The sequence below is a fragment of the Coenobita brevimanus genome, chromosome 80 (assembly GCF_032717465.1).
Source record: "Coenobita brevimanus isolate Jiangsu-jjx chromosome 80, ASM3271746v2, whole genome shotgun sequence".
Taxonomy (NCBI): Eukaryota; Metazoa; Arthropoda; class Malacostraca; order Decapoda; family Coenobitidae; genus Coenobita; species Coenobita brevimanus.
Genome location: NC_137033.1, coordinates 24,178,613 through 24,201,472, shown reverse-complemented (window position 1 = coordinate 24,201,472; position 22,860 = coordinate 24,178,613). Strand labels below are relative to the sequence as shown.

General features: G+C 43.9%; 1 pseudogene; it reads left to right on the top strand.

Moving 5' to 3' along the window:
• Positions 1–9,975: 9,975 nt before the first annotated feature.
• Positions 9,976–10,094, top strand: LOC145409467 (5S ribosomal RNA; annotated as a pseudogene).
• Positions 10,095–22,860: the final 12,766 nt, after the last annotated feature.

Genomic DNA, 22,860 nt, shown 5'->3' with positions numbered 1-22,860 from the left:
TCTAGACCAGTATCATCTGTCCTGGGAAAGTGCAATAACCATTCTGCATTATTTATGTTAAATAACACAAAATGGTAATTTTGGTGCTAAGGGTTAAGGTTACTCAGCTGTGTGGATATGGAGTCAGTTACACTGGGGTTTGAATTGGGGGAGCGATAGACTACAAAGGTATATTTGGTAATACAGTATTTAAATAATTTAGTTTATGCAGACAGTAATCGGAATTAGTTGCAGTGACATTTAAAATAGTGTCAGCTGCTAATTCAGATTTGATATAGCAACAGGTGCCACCCTTGGTTTGGAAGTTTTTGAGATGGTAACTAGGAAAACAAAGTGGTGATATTTCGGTAGAGGGAGAAATTTGGGGTTCTGTGAGGAACGGCTAGAGAGGATGCGGATTGTGGGAAAAAATGAACTGCTTTTAAATTAGTACTGTGACCATGGATACTGGTGAAGAATAAGTCCACACCTGCACCTCTCCCCTGATGAGCATGAACCGAATTTGCAACATTCACTGCCAGCACAGTCATTTTATGGCGACCGGGAGGACCCTGTTCTACCAGCCCTACCCAGCTGGTGGTGGCAACCTGAGATACCGCCTCATTTGCTTATATTAATGCAGCAGTTATTGCTAAAGGGAATGGAAATAGAAGGTGTGATATTGTATGTGCTTGTAGTGTTGTGTAGACAGTTGAAGTTAAAGGTATTAAGAGAGTATGCTCACCTACTCTCTGTGTAAATGAAAGCACTGAAAATGTTCAGCAAAGGGAGATGGTCAGGATCAGGTCCTGAGGGCTGGTGAAACAGGAGCTCCAGCTCTCCCTGTCACCAATTTGCCATCCACCTTGGGACTACCTCCCTGTTTGAGTGGTGCTACAGTCTACTCTGGGACAGTACACGCATCTATCTATCTATCTATTGCCAGATGCCATCATCCCGTAAGGGGTGGCCATTTGACTTTGAGGTATTTGTTTTACGGGGAGGGGCACTAACCCTCCACCAACCCACTTGTTGACACGTAGGGAGCACGTGTGGTTTGGTTATATGGTTACCACCCAGCGTTGTAAATGGTTTCTTGGCTTACAGGAAACCATTTGGCTTGTCAATCAATGTAAAGCCACCTGTAAAGGAAAGTAAAGCAATAAGAAGTGACAGGAAAGATGGGAGAAATAGGAAGAGAGGAGGGTAGGCACAGAAAAAGAATGATAAAGGCTAAGGAAGAAGTAGGCAGCACTGCATCAAGTGAGTGGATGATGGTCGCCACCACCTACCACAACAGCACACTCATATGTAATTGTATTTAACAGGTCAGTCACCCCTAAATTTCCTGAGGCTTTCAGCATTTCAGTGGTCAACCCAGACACACCTTCTGCCTTCCCCACCTGCATCCTGCCTATTGCTCTGCTGTCAGTAGTAGCATCTATCAAAGGCCAAGGGCCAAACACTGGATCTGCAGGCTCCAAACCTGCCCTGTTCCAATCAAACTCCTCATTCAACAACCAGCTGTAATGCTCTCTCCAAGCATCTGTAATATCCCCACTGTTCACCACCACCCTTCCTTCATCATTCTTCATACACTGCTTGCCTATGATATCCCTATTCTCCCTCTTCATCTGATTTGCCACCTTAAGTATCATATTCTTCCATTCCATACGATTTTGGTTATCAAGTAAAAGTCTCTGTGACTCAGACTTCACCCTGTAAACCTCTTTTCTAGCCCAATGCTTGGCAGCCAAGTATTCCTCCGTTACCACCCTTCATCCATGTCCAGGAAAACCTTTTCTCCTGAACTGCATCATCTACACCCTCATTCCACCACCAGGTTACTTATTGTCATGGTGGACCTCTTGTCTATCCACATACTGAATCAGTAACTCTCAAGAGGTTGCTCTTGAGGGCTCTGTACTGTTCATTAACACTTCTGTCAATGTCTCCTTGTTCAGCCACGACTCTCCTCATCTCCCTGTGGAAGGCATCCCTTACTTTTTGTTTTTTCAGCTTTCGTATTTTCCTCCTAGGTGCATAGGTCCTCTTTTTCATCACCTGCTCCTTAAGCACCATGTCACATATCAGTAACTTGTGTTGCTGCACACATTCCATGTTCCCTATAACTTGAACATCCCTCACTAACTTCCTGTCAGTCCTCCTGACCAGGAAATAGTCTATCTGGCTCTTATTTCCCTCTGACTCATATGTAATCAACTTACTCTCTCCTTTCCTAAAGTGTATGTTGCACACTATCATGTTCATTTCCTCCCCAGATTCAAGTATCCTTTCCCCTTCCTCATTTCTTGTACCATGTGCTCATCCCCCATTTACTTCTTCATGTCCTTGATCTGCTTCACCTACATGACCATTTAAGTACCTTCCCAAAGCTACAATCTCGTCATCGCCCATACCACTTACTACATGCATTAAGTTATCCCAAATCTATCCTTCTTTATCTTATCTAAGGCTGCCTGTGGAGTATACGCCGATATAAATACAACCATTTTCCCACCAAACGAAATTTTCACTGCTATTACCCCATCACTTACTCTCATAATTCATGACATAGTCCACCCTTTTCTTCCCAACCAGCACACCCACACCACCATATCTCTCTGTTCTACCGTGCCAAAACAACTAATAATAACAATCCCTCCCAGCAGTCTTTCTGACTGATCCACCCCTATACTGGACTTGCTGCACACGTCCCACATCCACCAACCACCTACTCCGTGTCTCAACCACCTCCCCTGCTCTACCCCTCAAGCTTCCCACATTCCACTATGCCACTCTGATCTCCCTGGATGATTTAATGTCCTCAGGCTTGCTTTGAATTTCATTCTTTAATTTGGTTATAATCAGTAAAAATAATAAAGGGGAGAGACATGCCACAGGCTCCACCCACTGCAAAGTCCCAGGTCCAGGCAATGGATCTGGGACCCCTAGCCCACCTGCCTTGACTAGTGGCTGTGGTAGTGGCCTTGGAGCACCCTGCCAGGACAGCTACTGGGATTTTAACTGCTTCGCCATTATACACCATTTGATAGGTCAGCCTCCTGGGGTGCTACTTCCAGGTTCAGGCCTCTCTGTATCGTGCGGATGTGGCAGCCTGGGAACCGCAGTGCCCTGTACCCTGTAGCTCAGGTTTGAGCCCCATCTCATGCCAGACCCATGAATTATGCTGGTGGAGTCCTTGTCACGCCTCCCCACAAAAGGTTTGTCATTAGGTAGCGGGGGCAAAGTTCTCTGGCCACATGCCCTTGCTGGCGTCAACTGCTGTGACGTACTGGGGTACATTGTGTGGTAAGTAAAGCACATGTGATGTAGTGTATGAGATAGAGGAAGTGTTTGGGAGAGTGTGGTGGTGTACACTCCATGTTAGTGTCACACTGAAATGGTTAGCATAGGGGGATGGTTAGGTAGCTAGTGAAACAGGAGCTCCAGCTCTTCCCATCACCAGCATTCCCACGCCTCTTGGGAGTACCACCCTAATTGGCTGGTGCTACAGCCTCCTCCATAGGTGTTCCTATGCACTTTCCGGTAGTGAGGTGTATCATCCGGCTCAGACGTGGGTTCCGATCGGTGTGTGGGAAAACCCTGCAACATACTAGCCAGTAACAGTGTGTTGCAGGTGCAGCCCACCCAACGCACTGAGCCTACCATCATTCTCTCATTCTCTCCTGTGGACACTGTATAGTGAAGTGTATCTGTGCACTCTGCTCTTGTGACCCACATGGTGGTTAAACCCTAGTGCTGTGAATTAGTCTGTGGCTTCCCATGCCTCACTCGTTGCTATAGTGCTGTGACTAACCTTGTCGCCCCTCAGTGCTTCATGCCCTGTTGTTCTGGCTTACTATAGTTAGGATGTATATGTGTGTTGTCATTTTCTGACATACATGGTGCCAACCTCCCAGTGCTGTGACTGCCTGTGGCCTCATGTATCTTGCTTGTTGCTGTAGTGCTGTGACAAACCTTGTGCTCTGATTAGTACATGTACATTATACTGTAGCGAGGATGTAAATGTGTGTTGTGAATTGTCGCCTATGTGGTGCTTACCCCCTAGTGATGTGACTTTGTCTGTGGCCCTATGTGCCCCTCTCGTTGCTGTAGTGCCATGACAAACCTTGTAGTCTGTCAGTGCTCTGTGCCCTAGTGCACTGACTACTGTACCCTTGCTCTGCATGATGGCTGAGTTTGTGGCTTTTTTGGTTGTGCCCTGACAGCTGCAGGTTCTGTTGGCCTTGTGTATGGCCTTAAGTTATTGTCTCAGTGGCTCCTCCACCACCTGCTAAGAGGCGTCGTGTTGTTTTCTCCATGGAGAAGAAGATGGAGATAATTGAGAAGATGGAGCAAGGCTGAACCATCATAAGGCTGATCCAGCACTGTGACATGCCCCGAACCACATTGCAGGATCTACGAAAGAACAAGAACACCATCAGGATGTACTTCCAGGGTGAACATGGCATGACTGTGTGATGGAATGAGTGCAAGATGATGGCCGAGCCATGCTTTGGCAAACTCGACCAGGCCTAGCTGAAGTGGTTCAGACAACAGTGTGGCAGTGGCACCATGGACGTGATTGCGTGACCCTTGAGTTGAATGCTGCAGCTACGAAGTTTGCTGAGCAACTGTGAATTGCAGATTTCAAGGCCTCTCAAGATTGGCTAACTTGGTTCAAGTCCCAGCATGGGCTCTCTATCAAGAGTACTCATATTGAAGCTTTGGATGCAAACACCGAAGGCATAGATGAGTTTCACAAGAAGCTCAAAAACCTGATTGATGAAGAAGGTCTGTCTCAGTCAGGTTTATAATGCTGATGAAACTGATTTTTTCTGGTCTGTCCTGACTAATACCTTAGCAGACAAGGAGGAGGAGTTGATACCTGGTCATAAAGTGAGCAAGCAGCACATGTCTGCTATGTGTTGTGTCAGTGCAACAGGTTCGTATCGTCTGAAACCTTTTATAGTAGGGCATGCAAAACAGCCACATTGTCTCTGGGAGTTGATGGATAGTCTCCCTGTGATTTATTTCCACTCACTGAAGGCTTGGTTCACAGCCAAGATCTTCAAAAGAGTGGTTCTACAATCATGCTGTGAAGGAGATTATCCATTATCAGATGGAGAGTCTTGGCCTTGCCCTCAGCCAAGTGAAGGCTTTGCTTCTTTTTGATGATGCTCTTGTTCATCCTTCTGAGAAGGAGTTGGTTGGAGATGGAGGATGTGTTAAGGTCATGTTCTTGCCTCCTAAATTGACCACCATCTTGCAACCCATGGAGTAGGGTATTATCATGGCAATGAAGCAGCTGTACGGAGGAGGTTTATGGAAGACAAGATAGCTTTGCTTGAGGGCGAGGAGGAGGCAGCCCAAGGCGAGGACAGGAGGGGGGTGAGGACCTTGGCCAACCTCAAGTGGTATTCCCTCAAGTCTACATTCTGTAAATGGGCCCAGGCTTGGAGGGAACTCTTTGCACTCATGCTTGAATATGGTTGGAACAAGCTCCTTATGGGTGAAGAGGCCATTGCTGACTTTACCGGCTTCGAAGCTCAGGCCTTTGTCCGGCAGATGGAAGCAGCAGGAGTACAGGCAACTGAGGGCACCATCCATGATTGACTGGAAGTGGACATGGGAGACCCCAGGTACCAGACTATGTTCAACCCGGAAATTTTGGAATCCATGACTGCAGGATGCATCGAGGATGCAGGGGAGGAGGAAGAGGATGATAATGCTGAAGTGGCTGATATCCCAAGGCTTCAGCAAGTTCATGACGTGATGGACATCCTTCTCGATTACTGCGAGCATCCCAGTCGCCAGGCCATCTTTACCAACGCCATGGCCACATACCTGCAAGAGGACTGTGAAAATGTTATAAAACAGTTGAGAAGGATCACCAAGCAGTCCTCCATCACATCTTTTTTCCATCCAGTGAACAGCCACTCCATTGCCCCAGCCTTCGACCTCCTCACATCGTCCTCTGTTGCCCCAGCTTTCTACCTCATCATGTTGGCCTCATTCATCCCAGCCAGCACCACCTGAACCAGGCACCTCTGGCACAGCACCATTGGTGTCAGAACTAGTCACCTCTGCCATGGCACCACCATCTCACGGTGGTGTTACCATCCAAGTTCTTGCTGCAGTCAGAGGCTTTGCTAGATCAGCACATTACGCTCTTTGCCACTCCTCTGGTACCTAGTCCAGCACCCTTGGTTGAGATAGAGGCTGAGGTGGTGGAGGTGGAGTAATCTTTGTAAGAGCCATTCGCCACTAGACCACATGGGTTTAAGTGCACTGTACCACATGATGTACAATTCTGACCACCATTAAGGCCAACACTAGATGAGTACAATATGATGATTATGTTCTTTATTACTGTACTGTATTAATACTGTATTGTATTTTATGTTTAATTTTTAATCTTTTTCTCATGGGTTATATATTAGGAAAGTTTTTAGGATAGAGGGCTGAGATGGTTAGTAACACATCATCCGGTTCAACGCCGAATGGATAGCCAATTAGGGGTACAATGCAATATCCAGCGTTCTGCAGTATCCAGCATGGGGGTTAGCTGAATTACACTGGATAATTGAGAGTTTACTGTATATTTTTCCCGAAGCTATCAGACAATGAATATGGCATCAGTGGTCCCTTTACCTTGCATAAACTCAGTCTTCATCTAATCAGTATTCACTGATATCCTTATCATACCTTCAAGGACTCTCTCTCCATTACCTTCATTGTCTGTTCCAAAAATATTATGCCTTAACAAGTCAAGAGTGAGAACAGTGGAAATGAGTTACTTGAGAGGAGCATGTGGAGTGACATGGAGGGACAGGTTGACGAATGAAGAAGTGAAGGAACGTTGTAGGGTAGATGTGGATGTGGTTGAAAAGATTAGGAGAAATACACTGAGGTGGTTTGGACATGTGGAGAGGATGGAGAATGAAAGACTGACTAAGAGGGTGTATGTAGGTGAGGTGGAGGGAGGGAGAGGGAGGGGTAGACCGAGGATGAGGTGGAGGGATGGAGTTGAGAGGTATATGAGGGAGGGGGGGGTGAGTTGGGGGGAGGGGAGTCAAATGGTGGGTGACAGAGTGACTTGGAGGCGTTTTGTCTGCGGCCACCCTTTGCGGGATTAGGGCGTCGGTCTATAGATAGATAGATAGATAGAACAATTTCCTCTTTACATGGCATCAACATTTTTTTATTTATTTATTTATTTACAGTCACTACTCGTTTTACGATGGGGTTACGTCAGGTCATACCTTATCGTATACCGATTTTATCGTAAATCGGGAGATTGAAACACATTGTAAAAGGGGGGTTATGTCAACTCAGCTTCCCAAAGTCACCTAACCAAGACTGAACCATAAATGACAACCCACATTCATTCCTTCCTGTGTTGGTCCAAGTCGTCCCCCCTGAGGCTGGGGGACAGCCTGTGCTTACAGGCACTAGTGGTCAGCCTCTGAGTCAGACAGGAACAGGTTAGGGGAGGGGAGTCCGGCCCATACCTGCACCAACCGTAGCACTGGGGCCCATACCTGCACCAATCGTAGCACTGGGGCCCATACCTGCACCAACCGTAGCACTGGGGCCCATACCTGCACAAACCATAGCACTGGGGCCTACACTGGCACTGACCTTACCACTGGGCACACAGATCCACAGTACTGCAGTACGATGTTTGGCTGAGAGGTGACGATAACAGGGGGGCACACATGAACAAGTTGAAAAGACAGGGCTTTGAAGGGGTGGCGGGACCTGAACCATAACAATGTGCTGCACGCTGGGGCCGCCATCTTGCCTGAGACAACCGACAGTCACCTTGCATGTGCCTGGCACTTTCCGATGGCAAAATCGTTATAGCAGGATATTTATTGTAAATCGAATTTTGGGGTGGAACTTTTCTATTATCACTGAAGTGAATTATTGTAAGCCGAATCAACGTAAAACGAGTAGTGACTGTACAAAGGAGGGACCACCCCTTATGGGATTAAGGTGTCTGTCAATAGATAGATAGATAGACAGCATCCCTCTTGTTGTTCTCAAGACCTGTGCTTCTGTGCTTACACCCTGCATAGGTAAACTCTTTTGTCTCTGTCTGTCAACTTGTACCTTTCTTTCTTGCTGGAAGTTTGCTCTCATTCAGCCAGTCCCAAAGAAGGGTGACCATTCCCAACCCTCTGACTGTCATCCAGTTGCTTTAGCATCTTGTATCTCAAAAGTTTTTGAGTCTTTTTTTAGCAAAAAACTTTTTAAAGCATTTTTCCCATCACAACCTTCTTTCTGATTGTCAGTATGGATTCCGTCAGGGACGCTCCACTGGTGATCTTTTCACATACTGTACCTTTCAGACTCCTGGTCATCCTCCTTTCGGGACTTTGGCGAAAGCTTTGCCATTGCTCTTGGCATCTCAAAGGCTTTCAGTCTAGTGGCATAAATCTTTCATTTCCAAACTGCCCACTTATGGTTTCTATCCTTCTATCTGTGCCTTCATCTATAGCTTCGTTTCTGGTTGTTCTATAGCTGCTGTTGTAGACGGCCACCATTCTTCTCCTAGATCTATCAGTAGTGGTGTTCCTCAGGGCTCTGTCCTATCCCAGCTCTCTTCCTTTTATTCCTTAATGACCTTCTGAGTCATACATCTAACCCTGTCCCATCATACGCTGATGAGTCCACCCTTCACCTTCCATTCGGTTCCCGCAACGTCCATCTCAGCAGTTACCTCGACAATCAAGGGCTGAGGCTATGGCACACCTACTGTCTGACTTGGCTCGTATCTCTGAGTGAAGTAAAGGAAATCTTGTTGTTTTTAATGCATCAAAAACTCAGTTCTTACACCTATCAACCCATCAGAATCTTCCACAGGAGTACCCACTAATGTTTAATAAAATCCAGCTCAATCCTGCATCATCTTTAAACATACTTGGGGTTTCATTCTCTTGGGATTTATCTTGGAAAGATCATATTACATTCATGTATTCATTCATCATTCATGCATCATCTAATCCTGTGTTGCCCTGTGAGGAGCATAGGAGCCCAGGGCTAGGCAAGTTGGTCCTACTATTAAGATGAGTGATCTGCCTCACTCATCCTTGAGTGGCATTACGTGAGCAATAAACCCCAACCATCCCAGTGCAGGTTTATACCTGCACCGGCTCAATCCGATTTGAGCACCCTAATTATCCACTGAACCTCCAGATGCCATAATTTGGTTATATGGTTACCACCTGGCATAGGAAATGGTTTCTGGTGTACAGGAAAACATTTGGCTTATCACTTAGTGTAGAGTCACCCGTAGACTGAAGGAAGAGGAAAGAATGAAGGAGAGATAGACAGAAGAGGAAGGAAAGAAAGAAGGAAGGAAGAGAGGAGGGGGCAGGAACCCAAGAGCAGCACTACATCAAGAGAGTAGATGGTGAGCGCCCTCACGCACCTCTATTACATCTCTTGTAAAATCTGCTTCTGAGAGATTAGGTGTGTTAAGCAGACTCCATACCTTCTTTACCCCTGCACAGTTGTTGACTTTATACACAGGTTTTATTCTCCCCTGTGTAGAGTACAACTCTCCTGTTTGGAGAGGCTCTCCACATACAGGTCTTCTCAACAAGGTGGAGCCAAAGACCTTTTGTCTCATTAACTTTCCTCTTACTGACTCCCTTCAACTTCTATCTCTTCATCGCACTGTTACATCTTTATCTCTTTTCTATCACTACTTCATTGGTCACTGCTCCTCTGAACTATTTGCTTGCACCCCTCTGCAACTGCAACGGACACATAGCACCTGTCTAGCTACAAACTCTCATCCCTTTTCTGTCCAGCTTTCTAATGCAAGAGTTAACCGTTAGCCCCAGTTCATAGTTTATGCAACAGGTCAGCTCTGGAACTGTCTCCCTCTGCATTTCCTGCTTCCTGTGATCTCCAGTCATTCAGACACAGTGTGTCCAGGCATCTCAAAATGAACGGACCTTGAATTTAGTACTGTTGTATTGTTTCTGCCATACCACGTTGAGTACACCGCTTCCCGTCCGATCAGCGAAGTTAAGCAATGTTGGGTCTGGTTAGTACTTGGATGGGTGACCGCCTGGGAACACCAGATGCTGTTGGCATCCCTACGTGTCAAGTGGGTTTGGTGGAGGATTAGTGCCCCTCCCTGTAAAACAATTAACTCTTAAGCCCTTGGCCACCCTGTTTGGGATACATGGCGTCTGGCAATGGATGGATGGATGGATGGTATTGTTTTTGTTTTTTCTTGGAAGGAATGGTTTGCAGGCTTATGGCCTTTGGTTCCTTCTTCATTGCATTAAAAAAAAATGAAATATAATCACCCATCCCCTTGTACGCATTTACAGTACATTCATACTCTTCAGCTAGTCGTTTGGGACAACACACTCCTGTATAATCAGATTTGTCAAATCAGTAATTAAACCCACTCCTGTATCTCTTGAGACCTTCAACATTTCTGCATCCAGTCCAGACACACCCGCTGTCCTCTCCAACTGCATCCTGCCTATTTCCTTGCTCATGGTAGCAGCAATAATCAAAGGCCAGTTATAATGTTTTCTCCATCCAGTACTACCTTTCCTTCATCATTCTTCACACACTGCTCACCTATCATATCCCTGTTTTCCCTCTTCATTTTATTTCCATCTTAAATACTACTTTTTCCCTTCAGCACTATTTAGGTTATCCAGTTAAAGTCTCTTAGACTCAGAGTTTACCCAGTATATACCAAGCCCTCGTTTTTCAACTGATTGTCATTCAACAATCCATTGTTTCAACATTTATAAATGTATACCCTTTTTCGTTGTTCAACATGCTTATGCCTGCCATTTTGACAATTTAAACCTCATGCTGTCAGACAGACCAGCTGAGCTGTCTCAGTCTCCTGAGCTCTGCCCTGCTGGTCAGTTGCCTCTTCATTCGTCTGCAGTTCTATTTGACCATGCGGAGTACTACAGCATCACCATGACTCCACCCAGGAGCCCTACTATTACCCCTGTCAAACACAGTCTTGTGCTCACCAGCCTGGATGAGTGTTTCGCGATCACATGGTCGGGTGATGATTGGGCCTATGATTTTTTTTTTTTTTTTTTTTTTTTTTTTTTATGTGTCCGACTCTGGGCATAGGCTTCACAGCCTGCTATCAAGGCCCAGCAGTCCTCCTACATACCATACACCTCTACATGTCACCACTTCGGCGCTAACACCCACCGTCCATATTGAATACATGCTAGGGCTGTCTCATACAGGACTGGTGTATTGGTATTAGCGGGGGTATTTTTACGACATGTCGGCGGGTCTTCTGGTAGATCAGTAAAGCCTGATTTAATGAAATTCAAATCCTTAAACTGTTCCCTGCCCCAGCCGGGATTCGAACCTGGGTCCGTAAGGACTGCAGGCCACCTCTCTACCGATTGAGCCACCGCCTCCCCCAACGAATGCTCTTAACGCACGATACTGTGTTGGCTCCAGGTTTATGTGATGCACATCTTAGTTTGCACTAGGTCAGGTAGGTTATAATCATTGGGGGGGTCTTGGGGTGAAGCGCCAAGTTAGGTTTCAGTGCTTCCAGTTAGGTTTCCACTGCTATTTACTGGTTTAAATTGTATACATTTGAGTTTGTTTAGGTGTGGTGATGTCATGTCCAGTTGGCGGGATTGGCAGTGAACACGCTGTCAGAAGGGTTCAAGTGATTTTTTGCAGTATCACTGAGTAGGTATATTACATTTGTTCTCCAATATTTTTTTTTATAAAAAAATCAAATCTGAGTCATCTGCGATGTATGTAGTACTAAAATAATTTTCCTTGAGAATGTAAGTCTGTGGGAAAACAGTGCAAATCCCTGTGTCATTTTTGGTATTTTTTCCATCTTTATTGAATTTTTTTTTTTGAATGACAAAGGTGGTCAGGAATCTAACCACCCTATTTCTTAACAATCATATGGGAAAAATAGGTTTGTCATTCAACCAATTTGTTATTCAGCCACTTTTTATGCAACTCGTCCTTGTCAAATAGTAGGGGAGAGGTGTATGTACTTCCTTTCTGATGCTTCACTTGGCAGTTTCGTATTCCTCTCTGTTAACACCCCTTTCCACTCCTGGAAAAGTTTTCATTTCTCCTTAACTGTGACTTCTACACCCTCATCCTACCACCATGTTACCTTATGTCTTGAAAGGGTCCCTTTTCCATCCACACACGCGAGCAGTAACTCTTAAGAGATTGTTTTTGAGCACTCTGTACTGCTCATTAACACTGTGTCTGCAGCTCCCTGTTCTGCTACCACCCCACTCGTCTTGCTGCAGAAGGCTTCCCTTCACTGCTTGCTTTCAACTTTCGTATTTTTTTCTGGGTGCATAGGTCCTCATCTTCACCACCTGCTCCTTCAGCACCACATCACAGTAATTTGTGTTGCAGCACACGTTACTGTATTTGATCCCTATAACTTTAACATCCTTCACCAACATGCTGTCAGCCCTCCTAACCAGGAAATAGTCAGTTTGGCTACTATTACCCACAGACTCATACGTAATCAGCCTGCTCTCTCTCTTTTTAATATGTGTGTTATACACAGTCATGTTCATTGCCTCCCCTAATTTGAGTATCATTTCCCCTTCTGCATTCTTTGTGCCATGTGCACATCCCCTGTACATACTCTCATATTCTTGATCTGGATCAACCATGTGACCATTTAAATTCTCACCCAAAACTGCAATCTTGTAGTCCCCCTGATGTCCAACCACACATGTCAGTTCATCCCAGATCCATCTTTTCTTCATTATCCAAGCAAGCCTGTGCAGCATATGCTGAAATAAATGAAATCATGAGATTACCAAAAAAATATTTTCACTGCTATAATCCTTTTGTTTACTCTTATTACATTCATGACACATTCCACCCATTTCTTCTCAACCAGCACACCCACACCACCATATCCATATACACTTCCCATCCAAAGTAGCATATACCTACAGTCCTTCCCAATATTCATCCTAACTAACCCTCCCCCGAACCTAACCTGCTATAGGCAGCAGACATCCACCCACCTCCTACTCAAAGTCCCTGCTATTCCCCCCACTCCCACCACCCCACCCTTCAGGCTACCCACATTCCACGATGCTGCTCTGAACCTCCTAGGCAGTTTTATTTCCTTAGAGTTGCTTTTGTCTTTTAATTTTATCATTTTCATATTGGGTAAAAAAAGAAGAGATAGACCACAGGGGCTGCCTGCCTGCACAGTCCTAAGTCCTGACAGGGAATCAGGATCCCGTATCTAACCGTCCATGGCCAGTAGCTGTAGCAGTGGTCTCAGGACATGCTGCCATAAAAGCTACAGGGACACCTTCCCAAGGCACCATGCCACTATAACTGCCCTTCCAATTTACACCCAATGATAGAACAGCCTTCTGTGGCACTATTCACAGGTTCAGACACTTCTTTACTGGGGGGAAGTGGCAGCCTAAAAACTGCAGTGCCCTGTACCCTCTGGCACAGATTTAAGCCCTATCCCATTCCACTCTGGTCCCAAAACAGCGCTGACGAAGCCTGTGACACGCTTCCCTTCAGATCTGCCAGTAGGTAATGGGGGCAAAGTTTTCATGTCACATGCCTGTGTTGGTGCCAGTCCCAGTGATCTGGTAGGGTTTGGTGTGTGGTTTGTGAAATGCATGTACTGTAGAATAGTGCATAAGATAAATAGAGAATAGTGTTTGGGAGAGTGTATTGGCCTACTTTCCATGTTAGTGTCATAGCTACAGAGAAAGGTCAGCAAATGGGGATGGTCAGGGTATCTTGAGGACTAGTGAATTGAAAACTCCATCCATCTCTGCCACCAGCATTCCCATCCTCCTTGAGAGTACCGTTAAGATCAGCTGGTGCTACAGAAAAAAGTATTCTGTGTATCAGAAGTGTGGTTAAAGCATTTCATACTTTAAATATTTTTGAATGGATGTGTCTGATGTAAACATACACCATGAGAAAACATATCTGGAGCCCTTGTGAGATTCATTACCAACTGAGAGCTGAAAATCACTGTTCAGATTTAATCAGACACAACCTGATGTTCCTTTTTAATTTTGTCTTATCTTGTGGATGTTGTTATTATTTTGTTGTTTTGTTGTCATTATCCCCAGCTCCTCTGGATGTAAACCCAGTGGAATGCAAGAAACTGACCACTTCAGTCAGGCATCCTAGAGATCTCTTGATGATAGAAGGACTGTGTGTGTTGTGATAGAAGGACTGTGTGTGTGTTGTGAGAATGAAATGCATGGAGTGAATAGGTGTGTTGTGGTGTGTTACTGCTTTAAAGCAAAGGTATATTGGATTGTGTGTTGGGGCAGAGAAGGGTGATATCACATTATGGTCTGGCTGTGTGAGCTTGTGTTGCTATGGGAAGGGCAACTTCTCTGGGGTGAATGCCTGGTGTGGGTTTGTGCTGTTTGGCTGTGGGTTTCGGATGGCTTTGGTAGCTGTATTTTTGTGTATATGTTTGTGAAGCGTGGAATTGGGTGGACGAGTAAGAATGTTGTCAAGGAACTCAGGATATTATACTAGGGGGAAATAGGTAATGGTATTTGCTGCACACAGTCCACCTTACCTCAGTTGTGGGCTATGCAGACCTCTTTCTAAATACTGGGCTCTTCATTATAACAACTTCAGCCTGGTGTCATACTTTTTTATGTGATTAATACCAGGCGGTTTTGTTCAGTTTAAGGTGATTTTTTTGAACTGGAGAGGTTAGATGTAGCCATAATTAATCCCTTTATAGAAGATAACATGATGGTGGAATGAGAGTGTTGAAACCACAGTTAAGGAGAAAAGAATCCTTTCACAGGAATGGAAAAGGGATGGTAAGAGAGAGGCAGACTTGGGTGCCAAGCATAGGTCTAGAAAGGAGGTATACAATACAGGGCAAAATATGAGTCACAGATACTTTTATGGAATAACCTAAATAGTGCTGAAAGAAAGAATATGGTTTTTAAGGCAGCAAATCAGATGAAGAGGGAAACAGGGATATCATAGGTGAGCAGTGTGTGAAGGTATGATAGAGGAAAGGTAGTGGTGGACGGTGAGGATTTTAAGACACCTAGAGAGAGCATTATAACTGGTTGCTTAAAATGAAGTTTGACTGGAGCAGGGAAGGTTTGGAGTCAGCAGATCCAGTGTTTTACCCTTGGCCTTTGATAGATGCTGCTACTCTGAGCAGGGCAATAGGCAGGATGCTGTTGAAGAAGGCAGTGGGTGTGTCAGGGTTTACTGCTGAAATGCAGGAGTGGGGTTAGTTACTGATTTAACATACTGTATACGATTTTATGTGAGTGTGTTGTCTCAGATTAACAGCTGAAGAGTGTCTGTCTGTTTATCTATCTATTGCCAGATGCCATAATCCCATTAGGGGTAGCCATGAACAAATCACCTCCATGTCACCCTGTCCAATGCCACGTCACTGCCTTGCTCCCAACTCATACCCCCCTCTCTCATATGCCTCTCCTCTCCATCCCTTTATCTCATCCTCTGCCTCCCCCTCCCTCTCCCCCTTTCCACCTCACTCGCATACACTCCTTGTTGGTCTTTTGCTCTCCATCTTCTCCACATGGCCAAACCACTTCAGTGTATTTTTCCTATTGCTCTGTATCACAGCCACATCCACACCACAGCACTCCTCCACTTCCTCACGTGTCTGTCTGTCTCTCCATGTAACTCCACTTGCCCATCTCAAATAGCTCATTTCCACTGCTCTCACTCTTGATTTGCGTCCTTCCAACAAGGTCCAAAGCTTCAATTTTATACATTAGAGTTGGTATCCCAATACTGTCATGCAGCGAATTTTTTACTTTCATGCTCATTTCCCTGTTCCTTATCACTGCTTTCAAAGAACCAGCAACCTTTCTTTACTGTTGTACCCTTTCAAGCACTTCACCCTCTAAACTTCCATCCACACTCATCACATTACCCAGTACTTAAACGCACTCACATTTTCCTTTTCCTCCTCATCCAGCCCCGCTGTACATTCAGTGACTTCATTTCTCTCCAAGACCGTAAGTTTACTCTTCCCTACATTCACCTTTAGGTTCCGTTTCTTACACACACTCCCAGACTCATTCACCAAGCCTTGTAGTTCCTCTTTGTCTTCACATAACAATACAGTATCATCATCAAACAACAGTACAGGGAGTTTCTAAACACTGCCCTCTCTCATTAGAGTTGCTCCAACATCCACTGCTCTACCTTGTATGTATTTTATAACCCCATCCATGTACAGATTGAACAACCATGATGATGTGACACATTTCTATTTCGATCCAACATTCAGATAGAAAAATTCACTCAGTTCACTATCCACACGCGTTGCAGCCTCAGCACCCTCATACATACTCATCATGGCATTCAACAAATTCCCATTTACTCCTTATATTTTTAATACTTTCCACATTCTTTGTCTATCCACCCTGTTAGATGCTCTCTTCAAATCCATGAAGGCCACATACAACTTCTTTCCCTTTTCTAGAAACTTTTCCACTAAAGACCTAAGAATGAATATCTGATCTACACAACCTCTTCCCTTCCTAAAATCTCCCTGTTCTTCTCCAACTAATTCCCCTATTATTTCCCTAACTAGGTTCATAAGTATCCTACCATATACTTTTCCTATTACATTAAGAAGACAAATGCCTCTGTAATTACCACACACTTCTTTTACCCCTTTTCCATTGCACAGTTGAATAATTATACCTGACTTCCAATCCTCCGGGACTCTACTTTCCTCCCAGGCCAATCTGCATATCTTCCAAATCCATTCTACTACTATCATCCCCCCATGCTTCAGCATTTCACCACACACTCCATCAATTCCTGGGGCTTTCCCCATTTTGCCTTTCTTCATTGCTTCCACTACTTCTGCCCTACTGATTTCTTCCTGTCTTCTCACCTCCCTCCTCCTCCCAGCCATTCCCCAGCCACTTATACTCGCATTACTTTCATTCTCTTTGTTCAGCAGTTCTTTAAAGTGTTCTCTCCATCTACTCACTTTTTCTTCCTTCTCCTCTAGCAATATACCATTTTTATCTTTCACTCCCCAACTTATTTCTTTATCACTCTTTCTAACTCTCTTTACCTCTTCCCAGAACATTTTCATATTTCCCCATTTTACTTACAGATTCCTTCCAAATTCCTCATCCACTCTCTTCTTACTCTCTCTTACTAATCTTTTCACCTCTTTCTTCCTCTCAACATATAACTCTTTCTACTGTCTCTCTAACTTCCTTCATGCCCCTGTTTCTCATCAACTTACTGTATGCTTTCTTCTTTTGCACCACGGCCTGTTTCACCTCTTCATTCCACCATGCTTTCCCATGCACCTCCTTTCATCTTCTATTCACCCCACACACTACTTCACATGCTGCACAGATTTCTTCTGTGAATATCTTGCACACACCTTCCATGTCCCCAGCTCCAACTCATATTTACCCAGTCGCTCCTCCACTTCTCACTTATATTCTGCCTTTTTTCCATCCTCTTACAGCCTTTCTACCCTCCGTGTATGGAGTGCTTCCTCTAGTCAATCCCTTCTCTTACTCCTTCATTTCATTTGAACCTTTACATTCACCACCACCAAGTGGTGGTCCGAAAGTCCACTCCCTGAACCTCTGTATGCTCTTGTATCCATTACACACCTTTTCATTCTATCATCCATGCACACATAATCAATCATAGCCCTCCTGTCATTCAGTTCACCACCATTCCTCCCTTCTCATCACTCGCCACGTATATCTGTGTGATTGCCAATATGTACAAGGGGGAGGGTGATGACCTAGTAAGAGGAAATTATATAGACAAAACTTTTGGACCAGATAATGAAGGCAATGGAAAGAGTCCTTGAAGGTATGATAAAGGAAAGAGTGAATAGTAACAAGATGCAGTTTGGATTTATGCCAGGCAAAGGGACCATTGATGCCATATTTATTGTCTGACTGCTTCAGGAAAAGTATATATGAAAGAAAAGGGAGCTGTACTCTGTTTTTGTTGATTTAGAAAAGGCTATTCTCTGAATCCCTAGGGAGGTGGTGAAGTGGGCAATGAGAAAACTAGGGATCAAGGAGCGGCTGGTTAGATTGGGTATGGTTATGTATGGGAGCGCTCGCACCAAGTTGAGTGAGTGGAGATTAGAGTGATGAGTTTTCTGTGAATGCTGGTATGCATCAGGGGTCAATCTTGAGCCCCTTGTTATTTGTTATGGTGCTTGAAGCTCTCATGTGATTTCAGATATGGATTGCCATGGAAGGTGTTGTAAGCCGATGACTTGTTAGAATGAACAGGATGTGGAGGAAAGATTTAAGAGAGATGGAATGGGGCACAAGAGTTTGAGAGTACATGCAGTTAAAACAAAAATGATAAAATCTGGGGTGGGTGGCACTACTGTCATAGCAGAGGGAGTGTGGCCATGTGCAGTTTGCCAGAAGGGTGTGGGAAGTTACTCCATCTTGTGTAGTGTTTGTCATAAGTGGGTGCATAAAAGAGATGTAGTGGCGATAGAGGTAGACTGCAAAATAATACTACTGTAATTTTGTGTGAGTGGTGTGTCAGGGAGAGCATGTAGAGATTGTCAGGTGTGAAAGGATTAATATTGCTGAAGAGTCTCTTCTGTTTGTGGAAGAGTTTTGTTATGGGGGGGACATGTTTTGTCCTGGAGATATGGCTGGGGTAAGGAATGGTTGGAGGAAGCTGTTGGCTTTCCTGACATTGAGAGGGCTCTCTGTCTCTCTCTCTCTCTCTCTCTGTGGTGAGGGATCTCTGTATGCAGAATGTGCTAGGAGTGTAATGCAGTGTGATAGTGAGAGAGTAAAGGAAGAGGACTTGCATAGGCTCAGACATACTGAATTCACAGTGAATACAGTAGATGGATGTGTGCTGCGTCCTTGAATGTGAAGCTGGAAGGGGCTACAATTACAATTGAGGAATTGAAAAGAAGGATGGGACTGGAATGTATTGGTGTTGTGATGAGGAGGGGTAGATTGAGATAGTTTCGGCTTGTTGAAAGTTTGGTGGATGACATTTGGGTACTGGAGGTGAGAAATGTGGACACCAGGGGTAGGGTTGTGAGAGGTAGATCTAAAAAAAGACCTGGGGTGAGGTCATAGAGTGTGACCTCAGGGATAAGGGACTGAATAGGAAGGCTGCTGGAGATTGAGCAGTGTCGAGAGCTGCCTTTAGGTGACCAAGGCTGATGCATGCCAGCATGTTGGAGCCTTTATAAATGATACAGTTCACTACTGTAGATCTTTCCTCTTGTTAATATTATCGTGTTCAGGAATGACGACTTAGGCCTTATTCCTACAGAAAGCAAATGAGTGTGGCATGGTGGGGACCAGGGTGGGCTGGCATGAGCAAATGCTGCAGTTGAAGTGTTAAAATACTTCTCCAGTCCACTTCCAGGACAGTGTAATTAATGGTGTCCGTCTGCTTGGTAGGGAATGCATTCCAAATAGAGGGTGTGAGTGAAGTATATGCTGTGGGCTGCACAATATTGATATTGTTACTGTCCACACAGTCAACTCTTTGCATATAGACCTTCAGGGACCCCTATTTTTTGCTGCTGCTGCCCATTGCCCATATGGCTACTTTGATAAGATAGAGTAATGCAAAAACTTCCTCACATACTTGTCCACACTTGCCAGCTTCTGCTGTGGCTGTGGCATGAGATTGAAATGATATGCATTATTTTTACTCTAGTTAGGGTTATTAACCTGTAAAGGTCATTCCCTGTTCTTGTAAAGGAGAAATTCAGTTTAAAAAAGGTGAAGGAGAAATACATTTCCTGTCTCTTCTTATTGCTTTTCTTTCCTTTGCGGGTGGCATTGTATTCTGTGACAAGCCAAATGGTTTCCTGTAAGCCAGGAAAGCATTTACAACGCTGGGTGGTAACCATATAACCAAACCATGCGTGCTCCCTACGTGTCAGCAAGTGGGTTGGTGAAGGGTTAGTGCGCCTCCCAGTAAAACAAATAACTCAGAGTCAAACAGCCACCCCTTACGGGATTATGGCGTCTGGCAATAGATAGATAGATCCTGTATCTGTTCCTGTTTTTTTTTTTTTTTTTTTTTTTTTTTTTTCAATAAAGTACGTACTGCATTGCCTTTCCCCAAAATACAGTTTGACCTACTTGTACTAATATCATGTCATGGTTCATGTCACTGTTCCTCAGATATTACAGATTGCCTGTAATTTCAGAATATTGTGAACTATATGGGTGAAGAGAAGCTTCAGACCTTCATCAACTTTGCTCTGCACTACATGTCAGAATTGCGTCTACCTGTTAAACGTGGGACCTTTGTGGAGTTCCGCAATGGGCTGATCAATGTATGTCCTGTAGGCCGTTCATGCTCCCAGGAAGAACGAGACCAATTTGGTGAATACGACCAGGTAAAGCCACCTCAACCTTTTAGTATTTCATAACTTTCATAGTGCTAGAAGCCAACTTTTAATCTGTTAGTTTCTGTTCTTAATCAGTTTTTTAATTACTATTATTACAGTTGCAGCATATCAGACTGTTTTAGATTTTCTTCATAGTGTAATTATTTTAAAAGAGAAAGAAGTGGCAATACTTGATGCAAGAAAGAGGCTCAGATGAAAAAATAAGGGAATAAATCGAGGGTAAGAAACACATGAAGAGACTAGTAAAGTGAAAAAAGAAAGGGGCATATGATGGTGTAGGAAAAAAGATGAATGTAAATGACGTGAAAAATAAGAAATGAATTGGAGAGGTGAAAAAATATAGTATAAGGATGGGAAGAGTGTATAAGTGTGAATGATGAGAGTTGAACAATATTAGCAAATGAGGCATAGTAATGAGCAGGTGCAATGAATATTTTTGAAGGACTTATTAATGTGAATTATGAGAGCAGAGTCAATGCTGTGGTAGCTGAGTGGTTAGCACTGCTGGTTATGAAAATGCCAGCCTGATAGCAACTGGGTCAGGTTGTTGATGTGGGCAGCTGATGCCATTAGACCCATATATTCATTCATCTTTTATGGTTTGAAAGTAAAATGAGTATCTAGAAGTACACCTAGGAAAGGTCACTGTGGTAGCCTGGATGATGCAGTGGACCTGTATCCCAGGACAGTTAGTGAATAAACTGCCACGGGTTGCGAAGATCAACACTACATCTGTACACCTCATGATGTCTGCTAATACCTTTAGCTTTTAGAGCAATAGAAAATATGATTGAGTTTGGTGGAGTTCAGAGTAGGAAAGTGGTGTTTGAGAATGTGATGTCGGCAGAAGTGAAGAAACCTGTGAAGAAGCAGAGGAATGAGAGCTCATCAGTTGTTGATGAGGTATATGGAAAGACAGTAAGGTTTAGTGGAGACTGAAATGAAATATTTATAAGAAATATGCCAGAAAACTTGACGCAGTAGAATTGTACCACTGGTTTTGAAGGAGGCTGATAGCAGCAAGTGCAGAAGTGATCCAACTGAGTGCAGTAGTCGTGATATAAGTCTGCCGAATGCTGGGTAGGTAAGATATATGAAAGAATAATTATACTTTTTTTTTTTTTTTTTTTTTTTAATAACAGAGGAAGGAAAAACAAATGAATAAAAAAAATAATCCATACACCAGATTACTGTTGTCCTCCTTTCATAAAAATATCTGTAACAGTTGGACTTGAACAGCTGTAGGTTGAAGTTTGGAATGAAACAACTCTGGGGAAGCTAGTTCCAGAGAGATGCAGTTCGGAGAATGAAAAAATTCTGATAGGTAGAAGTTCTGCCATTTGGCTGAGTGACGTTCCAGTCATGAGCGCTACCAGATGCCATTGTAACATGAGGGAAGGCATGGAGAGGTGGCACATTGGACACAACTTCATCTGAGCACTTGCCATAAAAGTATCTGTAAAATAATGCAAGGGAGGCAACATTCCTTCTTACATGTAGGGGAGGTAGTTTGTTTACAATAGCAGGGTTATTAATAATTCCAACAGCTTTGTTCTGAATTTTGTCTAGTTGTTGTATTGCAACCTCTCCACATCCATTCCACAAGAGTGAGCAATATTCAAGGTGAGAGTGCACGTGATTCTTATAAATTATAGGTAACTGCTCGTCAGTGAAGAAGTCACAGACTCTGCAATAATCCAAGTTTCTTTGAGGCGGTTTTAACAAGTGATCTGACATGAGAGGTCAGGCTGAGGGCATTGTTAAGTGAGATGCTGAGAATTTCAATACTTTTTGGGATGGTAATATTAGTAGCATTGAAGGTAATGTACGAATCTGGCCATATCTGTCCATTAGTAAATTGTATATATTTGGTTTTACTAGCATTAAATGAGAAAAGGTTGTTCTGTCCTCATTCATTGATTGTAGATTAGCCTTGGTTTATGGAGATGGCTGTACTGAGTTGAGAGTTAGAGAGTGTCTGAGTGTGAATGAACTATGAAGTGTTGAGTCATCTGCACATGATTGGATGGGATTGTGGGTGACAGATAAGAGATCATTAATATGAACCAGGAACAGGGTTGGCACCAGAGCTGATCCCTGTAGCATGCTGTTGTTTAATTGAGTGGAAATTGGAATATACATCATCTACTTTTACTCTTATTTTTCTGTCGCAGAGATATGAGGAAAGCAGAGGAAAAAAAGACGTTAGTCCATAGCAAGGAAGTTTGGACAACAGGAAACGGTGCCATAGTCCGTTGAAAGCTTTAGAAATATCACGGGCTACTGCATGAGTTTCGCCATGTAGGTTGATTGATTGATGGATGGTATGAAGCAGGAGATTGAGTATATCAACAGTGGATCTTTCATAACAAAAACCATATTGTCTGTCACTAATTAAGTTGTTGGAGTCAAGATGTTTAATTTTTTTTTTTTTTTAATGCGAG